The sequence below is a fragment of the Arvicola amphibius genome, chromosome 8 (genome assembly GCF_903992535.2).
Source record: "Arvicola amphibius chromosome 8, mArvAmp1.2, whole genome shotgun sequence".
NCBI classification, from domain to species: Eukaryota; Metazoa; Chordata; class Mammalia; order Rodentia; family Cricetidae; genus Arvicola; species Arvicola amphibius.
In genome coordinates, this window is record NC_052054.1 from 73,887,044 (window position 1) to 73,899,929 (window position 12,886).

The following is a 12,886-nucleotide window of genomic DNA, read 5'->3' on the forward strand; positions in this document are numbered from 1 at the left end:
TTTTTTTTTCTCATGGTTTATTATTTTTTTTTATATTTAAAAATTTCCATCTCCTTCCCTCCTCCTCCCCCCTCCCTCCCCTCCTTCTCCCCTTTCTCTCCCCTTCTTCTCCCCCTTCCCTCCCCTCCCCTCCACCCATATCTCCCCTCCCTCCCTCTCAAGGCCAAGGAGCCATCAGGGTTCCCCACTCTATGCTAAGACCAAGGTCCTCCCAACTCCCCCCAGGTCCAGGAAGGTGATCGACCAAGCTGAGAAGGCTCCCACAGAGCCCGTCCATGAAGAACAATCAGAGCCCAGCGCCATTGTCCTTTGCTTCTCAGTCAGCCCCCGCTGTTGGCCACACTCAGAGAGACGGGTTTGGTCGCATGATCCATCAGTCCCATTCCAACTGGAGTTGGTGATCTCCCATTAGTTCTGTCCCACCGTCTCCATGAGTGAACGCACCCCTCTCGTTCCTGACTTTCTCCCTCATGTTCTCGCTCCTTCTGCTCCTCATCGGGACCTTGGGAGCTCAGTCCAGTGCTCCAATGTGGGGCTCAGTCACCTTCCCCATCTGTCGCCAGCTGGAGGTTCCCTCACGGTCCTGACTTTCTTTCTCATGTTCTCTCTCCTTCTGCTCCTCATCAGGACCTTGGGAGCTCAGTCCGGTGCTCCAAGGTGGGGCTCTGTCATTTTCTTCATCTATCGTCGGGTGGAGGTTCTATGGTGATATGCAAGAAATTCATCAGTATGGCTATAGGAACTGGCCTTTTCAGGCTCCCTCTCCTCAGCTGCCCAAGGAACTAACTGGGGGCGTCTCCCTGGAAACCTGGGAACCCCTCTAGGGTCAAGTCTCTTGACAACCCTCAGGTAGCTCCTTAAATTCAGATATATGCTTCCCTGCTCTCATATCCACCCTTCCTATATCCCAAGCACCCCATTCCTCCGAGCTCCCCCCGCTCTCCCCTTCACACTTTTCTCTCCCCATCTTCCCTTGGCCCAGTCTTGCCCAACCCTCAAGTTCCCAATTTTGCCTGGCGATCGTGTCTACTTCCAATATCCAGGAGGATTACTATATCTTTTTTGGGAGTTCACCTTCTTATTATCTTCTCAAGGATCCCAAACTTATAGGCTCGATGTCCTTTAATCATGGCTAGAAACCGAATATGAGTGAGTACATCCCATGTTCATCTTTATGGGTCTGGGTTACCTCACTCAGAATAGTGTTTTCTATTTCCATCCATTTGCCTGCAAGATTCAAGATGTCATTGTTTTTTACCGCTGAGTAGTATTCTAGCATGTATATATTCCACAGTTTCTTCATCCATTCTTCCACTGAAGGGCATCTAGGCTGTCTCCAGGATCTGGCTATTACAAATAATGCTGCTATGAACATAGATGAGCATATGCTTTTGTTGTATGATTGGGCATCTCTTGGGTAGATTCCCAATAGTGGAATTGCTGGGTCCTGGGGTAGGTTGATCCCGGATTTCCTGAGAAACCGCCACACTGCTTTCCAAAGTGGTTGCACAAGTTTGCATTCCCACCAGCAATGGATGAGTGTGCCCCTTACCCCACAACCTCTCCAGCAAAGGTTATTATTGGTGTTTTGGATTTTAGCCAATCTGACAGGTGTAAGATGATATCTCAAAGTTGTTTTGATTTGCATTTCCCTGATAGCTAGGGAGGTTGAGCATGACCTTAAGTGTCTTTTGGCCATTCGAACTTCTTCTGTTGAGAATTCTCTGTTCAGTTCATCGCCCCATTTTTTAATTGGGTTAATTGGCATTTTACCGTCTAGTCTCTTGAGTTCCTTATATATTTTAGAGATCAGACCTTTGTCAGTTGCAGGGTTGGTGAAGATCTTTTCCCAGTCAGTAGGTTGCCTTTGTGTCTTAGTGACAATGTCCTTTGCTTTACAGAAGCTGCTCAACTTCAGGAGGTCCCATTTATTCAATGTTGCCCTTAAAGTCTGTGCAGCTGGGGTTATGCATAGGAAACTGTTCCCTGTGCCCATTTGTTGTAGAGTACTTCCCACTTTCTCCTCTATCAATCTCAATGTGTTCAAATTAATATTGAGGTCTTTAATCCATTTGGACTTGAGTTTTGTGCATGGTGATAGATATGGATCTACTTTCATTCTTCTACAGGTTGACATCCAGTTATGCCAGCACCATTTGTTGAAGATGCCCTCTTTTTTCCATTGTGTACTTTTGGCTCCTTTATCAAAAATCAGGTGTTCATAGGTTTGTGGTTTAAGATCCGGGTCTTCTATACGATTCCATTGGTCAACTTCTCTGTTCTTATGCCAATACCAAGCCGTTTTCAATACTGTAGCTCTGTAATAGAGTTTGAAGTCAGGGATGGTAATGCCTCCAGAAGTACCTTTATTGTATAAGATTTTTTTGGCTATCCTGGGTTTCTTGTTTTTCCATATAAAGTTGATTATTGTCTTCTCAATCTCTGTGAAGAATTTTAATGGGACCTTGATTGGGATTGCATTGAATCTATAGATTGCTTTTGGTAGAATTGCCATTTTTAGTATGTTGATCCTCCCAATCCACGAGCAGGGGAGATCCTTCCATTTTCTGGTATCCTCTTCAATTTCTTTCTTCAAAGACTTAAAGTTCTTGTCAAATAAATCCTTCACTTCCTTGGTTAGCGATACTCCCAGATATCTTATGCTATTTGTGGCTATTGTGAAAGGTGATACTTCTCTGATTTCCCTCTCTGCTTCCTTATCCTTTGTGTATGGGAGGGCGACTGATTTTTTGGAGTTGATCTTGTATCCTGCCACGTTACTGAAGGAGTTTATCAGCTGTAGGAGTTCTTTGGTGGAGTTTTTGGGGTCGCTTATGTATACTATCATATCATCTGCAAATAATGAAAGTTTAACTTCTTCCTTTCCAAATTGAATCCCCTTGATTCCCTTATGTTGTCTTATTGCTATTGCTAGAACTTCAAGCACTATATTGAAGAGATAAGGAGAGAGTGGACAGCCTTGTCGTGTTCCTGAATTTAGTGGGATAGCCTTGAGTTTCTCTCCGTTTAATTTGATGTTAGCTGTCGGCTTGCTGTAAATAGCTTTTATTATATTTAGGAATGACCCTTGTATCCCTAATCTCTCCAAGACCTTTATCATAAAAGGGTGCTGAATTTTGTCAAATGCTTTTTCAGCATCTAATGAGATGACCATATGGTTTTTTTCCTTCAGTTTGTTTATATGATGGATTACATTAATAGATTTTCGTATGTTGAACCAGCCCTGCATCTCTGGGATGAAGCCTACTTGATCGTAATGGATAATTTTTCTAATGTGTTCTTGGATTCGGTTTGCCAGTATTTTATTGAGAATTTTTGCGTCCATGTTCATGAGTGAGATTGGCCTGTAATTCTCTTTCTTGGTTGAGTCTTTGTGTGGTTTAGGTATCAGGGTAACTGTAGCTTCATAGAAGGAATTTGGCAGTGACTCTTGTGTTTCTATATTATGAAATACCTTAAGGAGTATAGGTATTAGGTCTTCTTGGAAGTTCTGGTAGAATTCCGCATTGAAACCATCTGGTCCTGGGCTCTTTTTGGTAGGGAGGTTTCTGATAACAGTTTCTAATTCTTCGCGACTAACAGGACGATTTAGAGCATTTACCTGGTCCTGGTTTAACTTTGGTATATGGTATTTATCTAAAAAACTGTCCATTTCTTTTACATTTTCCACTTTTGTGGCATACAGGCTTTTGTAGTAAGATCTAATGATTTTCTGAATTTCCTCTGTGTCTGTGGTTATGTCCCCCTTTTCATTTCTGATCTTGTTAATTTGCGTGTTCTCCCTCTGCTGTTTGATTAGTTTGGCTAAGGGTTTGTCAATCTTGTTGATTTTCTCCAAGAACCAGCTTCTTGTTTCATTGATTCTTTGGATTGTTTTCTGTGTTTCTATTTTGTTGATTTCTGCCCTCAGTTTGATTATTTCCAGTCTTCTACTTCTCCTAGGTGAGTCTGCTTCTTTTTTTTCCCAGAGCTTTCAGGTGTGCTGTTAAGTCACCAATGAGTGCTTTCTCCGTTTTCTTTAAGTGGGCACTTAGTGCTATGAACTTTCCTCTTAGCACTGCTTTCATTGTGTCCCATAGGTTTGAGTATGTTGTGTCTTTGTTTTCATTAAATTCAAGAAAGACTTTAATTTCTTTCTTTATTTCTTCCTTGACCCAGGTGTGGGTCAGTAGTTGACTGTTCAGTTTCCATGAGTTTGTGGGCCTTCTGGGGGTAGCATTGTTGTTGAATTCTAATTTTAATCCATGGTGATCCGATAAGACACAGGTGGTTACTAATATTTTTTTGTAACTGTGGAAGTTTGCTTTGTTACCAAGTATATGGTCAATTTTCGAAAAGGTTCCATGAGCCGCAGAGAAGAAGGTATATTCTTTCCTATTTGGATGGAATGTTCTATAGATGTCTGTTAAGTCCATTTGGTTCATTACCTCCATTAAGTCTTTCAATTCTCTGTTAGGTTTCTGTCTGATTGACCTGTCCATTGGTGAGAGAGGAGTGTTGAAGTCTCCAACTATTAGTGTGTGTGGTTTGATGGCTGCCTTGAGTTCTAGAAGTGTTTCTTTTACATAAGTGGGAGCTTTTATATTAGGGGCATAGATATTCAGGATTGAGACTTCATTCTGAAGGATTTTTCCTGTTATGAGTATAAAGTGTCCCTTTCCATCTCTTCTGATTGATTTTAGTTTGAAGTCAACTTTGTTGGAAATTAGTATGGCCACACCCGCTTGTTTCTTAGGGCCATTTGCTTGATAAACCTTTTCCCAACCCTTTACTCTGAGTAGGTGCCTGTCTTTGTGGTTGAGGTGTGTTTCTTGTAAACAGCAAAAAGTTGGATTCTGTTTTCGTATCCAGTCTCTTAGCCTGTGCCTTTTTATAGGTGAATTGAGTCCATTGATATTAAGTGATATTAATGACCAGTGGTTGTTAACTTCAGTCATTTTTAGTAGTAGAGTTTGTGTGTTTCCCTTCTTCTAGTTGTGCTGGTGAAGGGTCGCTAGATGCCTGAGTTATTGTCGGCGTTGTTGGACTCCTTGGTTGTGATTTTCCTTCTATTACTTTCTGCAAGGCTGGATTTGTGGCTGCGTATTGTTTAAATCTGTTTTTTGTCCTGGAATATCTTGTTTTCTCCATCAATGGTGAATGCAAGCTTTGCTGGGTATAATAGTCTAGGCTTGCATCCATGTTCCCTAAGTGTCTGTAGCACATCTATCCAAGCTCTTCTGGCTTTCATGGTTTCCATTGAGAAATCAGGTGTAATTCTGATAGGTTTCCCTTTATATGTTACTTGACCTTTTTCCTTTGCAGCTCTTAATATCTGTTCTTTATTCTGTATGTTTTGTGTTTTGATTATTATATGGCGTGGGGATGCTTTCTTTGATCCAGTCTATTTGGTGTTCTGTAGGCTTCTTGTACCTTCATAGGAACATCCTTCTTTAGGTTGGGGAAGTTTTCTTCTATAATTTTGTTGAATATGTTTTCTGGGCCTTTGAGTTGTAATTCTTCTCCTTCTTCTACCCCAATTATTCTTAGGTTTGGTCTTTTCATGGTGTCCCAGATTTCCTGAATGTTTTGTGTTAAGAATTTGTTAGATTTGTTTAGTTCTTTAATCTGTGAGTTTATTTCTTCTATAGTATCTTCAGAGTCCGAGATTCTTTCTTCCATCTCTTGTATTCGGTTGGAAATACTTGTCTCTGAAGTTTCTGTTCGTTTACTCAGAGTTTCCATTTCCAGTCGTCCCTCAGATTGTGTTTTCTTCAATACCTCCATTTCATTTATCAGGTCTTGTACTGTTTCCCTTACCTGTTTGATTGCTTTTTCTTGTTTTTCTTGTTTTTCTTGGGTATCTTTGAGAGATTTATTTATTTCGTCTACCTTTTTGTTTGTCATCTCCATTTCCTTATGGCAGTTTTTTACCTCCTGTTTAAGGTCCTCTATTATTTTTATAAAGTACTGTTTAATGTCGGTTTCTTCTATATCTTCTGGGGTAGGGTGTTCAATTCTTGTTGTTTCGGGATGTCTGGCTTGTGGTGATGTCATGTTGCCTTTCATGTTGTTGGAGGAGCTCCTGCATTGGCACCTGCCCATCTCTTCCTTGCTCCGGGCAGTCAAATGCAGGAGGGGACCTCCCACCGGCCTGGGTGCACTCAATTCCAGGTCCCCAGAGCCCAAACAGGCTGAGCTGTGGGATTTTGTGGCCCCAAAGACGGGAGGATGAGGGAGGGGGAGGGGGGGGAGGAGTCTGGGTGCAAGCTGGGAAGGGACAGGGAGAGAGAGGTGGTATCCGGGGAGAATAACCCCTGCAGGAAGAGCAGGAAGTGTGCTGGTGGTAGGGGGAGTTGTGGAGAGTCGGTGGTCCCTCTCCGGGCAGCTGCCGCGGTTGGGGCACTCACTCCTCACTCACCCCAAAGAACGATGGATCCTCCTGCAGACTTTCAGGTCCCCTTGCAGGCCAAGCAGCTCTCAGACAAAGGCCTACCTTGCTCTGGGCAGTCAAATGAAGGAGGGGACCTCCCACCGGCCTGGGTGCACTCAATTCCAGGTCCCCAGAGCCCAAACAGGCTGAGCTGTGGGATTTTGTGGCCCCAAAGACGGGAGGATGAGGCAGGGGGAGGGGGGGAGGATTCTGGGTGCAAGCTGGGAAGGGACAGGAAGAGAGAGGCAGTATCCGGGGAGAATAACCCCTGCAGGAAGAGCAGGAAGTGTGCTGGTGGCAGCGGGAGTTGTGGAGAGTCGGTGGTCCCTCTCCGGGCAGCTGCCGCGGTTCGGGCACTCACTCCTCACTCACCCCAAAGAATGATGGATCCTTCTGCAGACTGTGAGGTCCCCTTGCAGGCCAAGCAGCTCTCAGACAAAGGCCTACCTTGCTCCGGGCAGTCAAATGAAGGAGGGGACCTCCCACCGGCCTGGGTGCACTCAATTCCAGGTCCCCAGAGCCCAAACAGGCTGAGCTGTGGGATTTTGTGGCCCCAAAGACGGGAGGATGAGGAAGGGGGAGGGGGGGAGGATTCTGGGTGCAAGCTGGGAAGGGACAGTGAGAGAGAGGCGGTATCGGGGAGAATAACCCCTGCAGGAAGAGCAGGAAGTGTGCTGGTGGCAGGGGGAGTTGTGGAGAGTCGGTGGTCCCTCTCCGGGCAGCTGCCGCGGTTCGGGCACTCACTCCTCACTCACCCCAAAGAACGATGGATCCTCCTGCAGACTTTCAGGTCCCCTTGCAGGCCAAGCAGCTCTCAGACAAAGGCCTACCTTGCTCCGGGCAGTCAAATGAAGGAGGGGACCTCCCACCGGCCTGGGTGCACTCAATTCCAGGTCCCCAGAGCCCAAACAGGCTGAGCTGTGGGATTTTGTGGCCCCAAAGACGGGAGGATGAGGAAGGGGGAGGGGGGGGAGGATTCTGGGTGCAAGCTGGGAAGGGACAGGGAGAGAGAGGCGGTATCCGGGGAGAATAACCCCTGCAGGAAGAGCAGGAAGTGTGCTGGTGGCAGGGGGAGTTGTGGAGAGTCGGTGGTCCCTCACCGGGCAGCTGCCGCGGTTCGGGCACTCACTCCTCACTCACCCCAAAGAATGATGGATCCTTCTGCAGACTGTGGGGTCCCCTTGCAGGCCAAGCAGCTCTCAGACCGTGGCTTATTTTTAATCTATTGCTTTTTAGTATTTATTATCTTTAGTCCTTTAATCTACGACTGTATGTCTTTTTCAACTCTCTATACTCTTTTCTTCTCTCTCCCAAGGCTATGTACATTTACCAACACTGTGACTCATTTATAGGTCTTTTAAAATCTGGATTTGTCTTTAGTGCATATCTGTAATTATTTGCTGTCCAGGAGCACTTTTTAAAATGCTAAGTGCTTCTTAAAATTTAAGCTGCACAATTATTATGGTATGTTGTTGCAAGGAAAACCAGGTGCTTTTCATCCTGGCTGCCTGGCTAACTTAGCCCAGAAATAACCACACAGAAACTGTATTAATTAAATCACTGCTTGGACCATTAGCTCTAGTTTCTTATTGGTTAATTCTTACATCTTCTTAACCCATTTCTATTAATCTGTGTATCGCCACATGGCAGAGGCTTACTGACAAAGATTCTAACCAGCGTCTGTCTCAGGCGAGGATCAATGGCTTCCCTTCACTCTGCTTTCTTCCTCTCAGAATTCAGTTCTGTCTTCTCCACCTACCTAAGTTCTGCTCTATCAACAGGTCAAGGCAGTTTTGTATTCATTAACCAATACAAGCAACACATAGAGGGGACTCCTAAATCAGTATATATGGTACTATTTGCTTGCTGGCTCAATCTAAAACTTAAGCTTTACAATTACTATGATATATATAGTTCTTCCTGCTAGTGCTGCACAATCCAGCATGGCGGAGCTGCTTGCCTCTCAGAACTGTGCATACTCTCCCACCTCCCAGCACACAGCCAGTCCAAGTTGCTATTAAGCCAGCTGCAACAGTCTGTTCACAAACCCCATCCAAATAATTGATCTCTTGAAAGCGCCAGAGGTTGTGCTGGCATCATGTCCCAGAAAGCCTGCATTTTAAAATGGTCATCACATTTTTCCTGCTATGGTTGAATCAGGAAAATCTCTCTTAAAGAAGCTGTGGCATGCTACCAGAAAACAGTAAGAAGATGTGTTAAACTGTATTTTTTTTCCTAAAATTCCTTTTCAAGCTTTTCAGGTTTTACATAGATTTAGTTGGCCCCACATTGGGCACCAATTGTTGAAGAGAAGGAAATGCTTGTTTGTCCTGTCTGCCCAGCCCCAAAATAATCACACAAAAACTGTATTCATTAAATCATGGCTTGGCCCATTAGCTCTAGTTTCTTTTTGGCTAACAGTTACATCTTGGTTTAACCCATTTCTATTCATCTGTATATCAACACAAGGTCATGGCCTACCAGCAAAGTTTATGCATATCTACTTCCAGCTTCAGGTCCATGGTCTCCCCTGACTCCACCCTTCTTCCTCCCGGCATTCAGTCCAGTCCTCCCCACCTACCTAAGTTCTGCTCTATCAACAGGCCAAGGCAGTTTCTTTATTCATTAACCAATGAAAGCAACACATAGGCAGAAGGACCTCCCACACCACAGAGTTACACAGAGAAACCCTGTCTTCAAAAACAAAAAAGAAAAGAAAGAAAGAGGACGAGTTAGATAAGGAGGATGAGAAGAAGAAGAAGAATTAATCAAAGATTGAGGGGCTGGTGAGAGGTCTCAGCAGATAAAACACAAGCTGCACAAACCTGATGGCCTGAGTTCAGTCCCAAGAGTCCATGCTGCACAGCTGTTCACTGATCTCCATAAGCTTGTCCCCACCCAGCATACACACAGAAATAAAATGGTGAGGGAAGCCAGGTATGATGGATCCTACCTGTAATCCCAGTACATGGGAGTCTAAGGCAGGAGTGGATCCAAGGGTAGCCCTGGAGCTCAGATCCAACTCATACCAGCAGCAGTAAGAGAATGCCTGTTTGTCCAGAGGTCTTCTGGGGGATACATCCATCAGCAGTCATCTACAGGGAGCAAGCCATGTTCCCACTATGGATTTTGAAAGGCCCCCATCCTGTGGTGTTTCAGAAACAGTCCTGCTGTCCTGACCACCCAGGATCTTGAGGGAGAAATGCCCTCTATGCCACCATTAAAAGGCTTCCAGGCTGTTGTGGAATATTTTGGTCTCATTCTGATATTCCAAAAACTGTCAATATACTTGGAAGGTAAGATGTGTTCATAGGACTCTAGGGATTTGAGCTTGGGAAAACCAGAACCAGAAATGCTATCTCAGACTTCTGTAAACAAGTAAACAATGTATTATCCTTGATAAAAAAGATGAATTTTGTTTATTTTTTCATATAGAGTTTCAGTTTCATGTATTCTAAGCTGGCCTCCATGTAAGGAATTGAGGATAACTTTGAACTCACAGACCCCTGCCTCAACCTTCCAAATTATAATATAACAAGCTTACCCCAGTACAATCCCTTTATGTGATTCCATGGCTCAGACCCAGGGTTCCATGCAGCTGTGCACACACTTTTCCATCTGAGCATGCCTTAGCACATCTCCTTTTCCTCAATCACTATGGATGCTGCTGGTTACCCATTGAGTGATATCACACTCAGAAGCATGGAGAGAATAAAATAATCTCTACTTCTCTGAAATTCTGACCTCTGGGGGTTTTCTTGCCTCTGTGTTCTAGACCCCTGGTAATTCCCAGAATCCACTCACACTGATTCCTGGCCTATGAAGGAATCTCTGACCTTAGATATAGAAAGAGCTGATGATAGTGAATCTTTCACTCAGTGAACTTAGTGAATGTACAAATTTGAGATCCTAGAAATTAAAGAGCTCACCAAAAATCATGGAGCAGATGCCATTTGGCTGTGGCACAGTCAAAAAAAGCTGGGATCAGAAAAGTCCCTGGGAACAAGAGATATATCACAAGGTCCAGGTGTCACCTACATTATTCCTCTGGCTGACTCTCACATGGTTGGTACCATTCCTAGTTTGCCTGTATCTGAAACCTTGCTGTGTCAGTTTTTCTCCAGGCATCTGCCATGGTGTGAATCCTTGTGCATCTGTATCTCTCTGGTCTAAACTCTGACTCTCTTGTTGAGAGTCTGTCCTCCCTTCATGCCCTTTGTCTTAGTTACTCTTCCATTGCACTGCTAAGACACCATGACCAGCACAGCCTAGAGGAAAAATGATTCACTGGGACTTACAGTTTCAGAGGTGAGGCCATAACCATCATGTTCAGGATCCTGAAAGCAGGTGGACAGTCATGGCGCTGAAGCAGTAGCTGAGAGCTTACATCTCATCCATGTAGGAGGTAGACAGAGTGCTATCTGGGAAAGGCATAGGCTTTGGAAACCTCAAACCATCCCTAGTGACACATCTCCTCCAACAAGGCCACACCTCCTAACCTGTCCCAACCATTTCCACCAACTGGGGACCAAGTATTCAAAGATCTGAGCCATGGGGTTATTCTCATTCAAACCACCACACCCTGTTACTCTCACATCCATCTGTCCTCCCCACCGAGACATTTGTGTCTCTGTTGACTCTTTCTAGTATCACACATTTCAGTTCTATATTTTTTCTGTGAAATTTCTATCTCGAAATGTATCCTTGGATCTTCAGCTCTCCATCCCCTGTCCTGTCTCAACCCCCTGAATTGGTCTCCACACCACTCTGTCAGGATCTTTAGCAACCTCACTCTCCATCCCTGTGACCCCATTGTGTTGACCTCCTGCACACACCCCTGGACCTCAGGCCAGGATTTCCAAATCTCCACCACCAGACCCTAAACCTCCACTCTGATTCCATCCTTCTGGCTGCATTTTCTGGTACAAAGTCCTTTGTGGAAATCAGACAGAATGCCTTGAGGAAGTTCCAAGTCTTCTCTTTGTCCCCCCCCAAAACCAAACTAATAAAAAAATCATGTCTAAAAGTGGTATTTGGTGGGAACTTCCCTTCCCCTACTCTAAAGACCATTCCCTACTCACCACCTCCTGGAAGGTGGATCAATAATGGCTATGACCCCAATACACAGAAAGTCTCAGCCTGATCCTCTAGGAGGTCCCATATCACTTCATGTGCACCCAGGTATAGAACAGACTGAGGCCCATGTAGGCTGTGGCAGTATCTCCGTATTTCCCCTCAGCTGCAGAGTCAAGGCCCAGACCTCACAAGCTGACCCAGTGATGGGTCCTTCCTCTCACTGGATCACACTCCCCAGTGTCTGGTCTCATCAGGAAAGAACTCAAACTTGAGCTCTGTGGTTTCAGGTGTCCATCTCTCACATACGCTTTCCTGAGTGCTCTGATCCCAGCTTTTCTGAGGACCTTCCAGCTTTGGACATTATGACTTTCACAGACTCTACACATGAAATGCTACTCTCCATGATGGAGAACACAGTATGTCTATAAACCTCCCCAAGGTTCTATAAGATTCCATCTCCCTACCTGCCTTCCCTCTGTTCCTTCTCAATAGAATTCTAGAAGTTTCTCTAGTACCACACTACAACTAGAAGGAGAAAATTCCCAACCTGATCTGGAGAAGATGCCTGTTGAGCCAACTACTTGCAACCCTTTGCTGCCTGTGAGCACCACTTCCCTCCTCCCACCTCCTGCCTTCTCACCCTGACCTCCTCCACATCTCACCCCTTGGAAGGATTTAAGTAAGCTCATGAGGTCTGTTGGAAAATGTTTTCCAGCAAAGAAAGAAGCCATTGTCTAGGAAAAAGACAGCCCTTGAGCTGGAAACACCCCAGGCCCAGCCTGGCGAGATTCAGGAGAAGAGAGAACACCATGGTCCTCCCTTGGCACACTGCACATTCCCCTGTTGTTCTTGAAGGGTTGGCTGCTTGGTTTGTTGTCCTATTTCTGTTGCTGGTGGAGGAGAGTGGGCCAGTAACCTCCCTTGGCAAAGTCCTGATACCTCTCCCTAGGCTATGGAGACTTTGGTGAGACAAATGGAAATTTAGTATCTCAGAGGTGATTGGAAAGCTGCCTATTGTTTGGCCAATGGTTACCTAGAAACATCTTCCTAGTTGATGATGTTAAATAAATGACCTTCCCATGAGCACCTGCTTGTTCCAGCAGTGCAGTGTGTAGAAGCTCATTTTCAGGGGACACCATTCAAAGGGTGGCTCCCAGACAATTCTGTCAGAGGGTGGCAAGACAGCAAGCACAGATTACTTAGAGAACTGGTATCAACCTGGACACTTTGGGGAGAAGAATTACAGTGGTCATCCTAGGAGACTGACAGAGATTAGATAAACAAGTTCAGGCTGCACTTTGGGCAAGTTTAAAGAGTGACTCACTGTGTCACTTTATCGAGTTGTTTATTTACTTCCTGGTTACTGTTCCACTGTGT

At 44.9% G+C, this 12,886-nt stretch overlaps 1 long non-coding RNA gene across 1 annotated transcript in view; it reads right to left on the reverse strand.

Annotated features, from left to right (window-relative positions):
• The window catches only part of LOC119821427, a 29,566-nt gene extending 20,579 nt beyond the window's left edge, over positions 1–8,987 (reverse strand). Inside the window, exon 1 of the long non-coding RNA XR_005286619.1 lies at positions 8,915–8,987. This is a non-coding gene — a long non-coding RNA (uncharacterized LOC119821427). The remainder of the gene's footprint in view (positions 1–8,914) is intronic.
• Between the last annotated feature and the right edge of the window lie 3,899 nt (positions 8,988–12,886).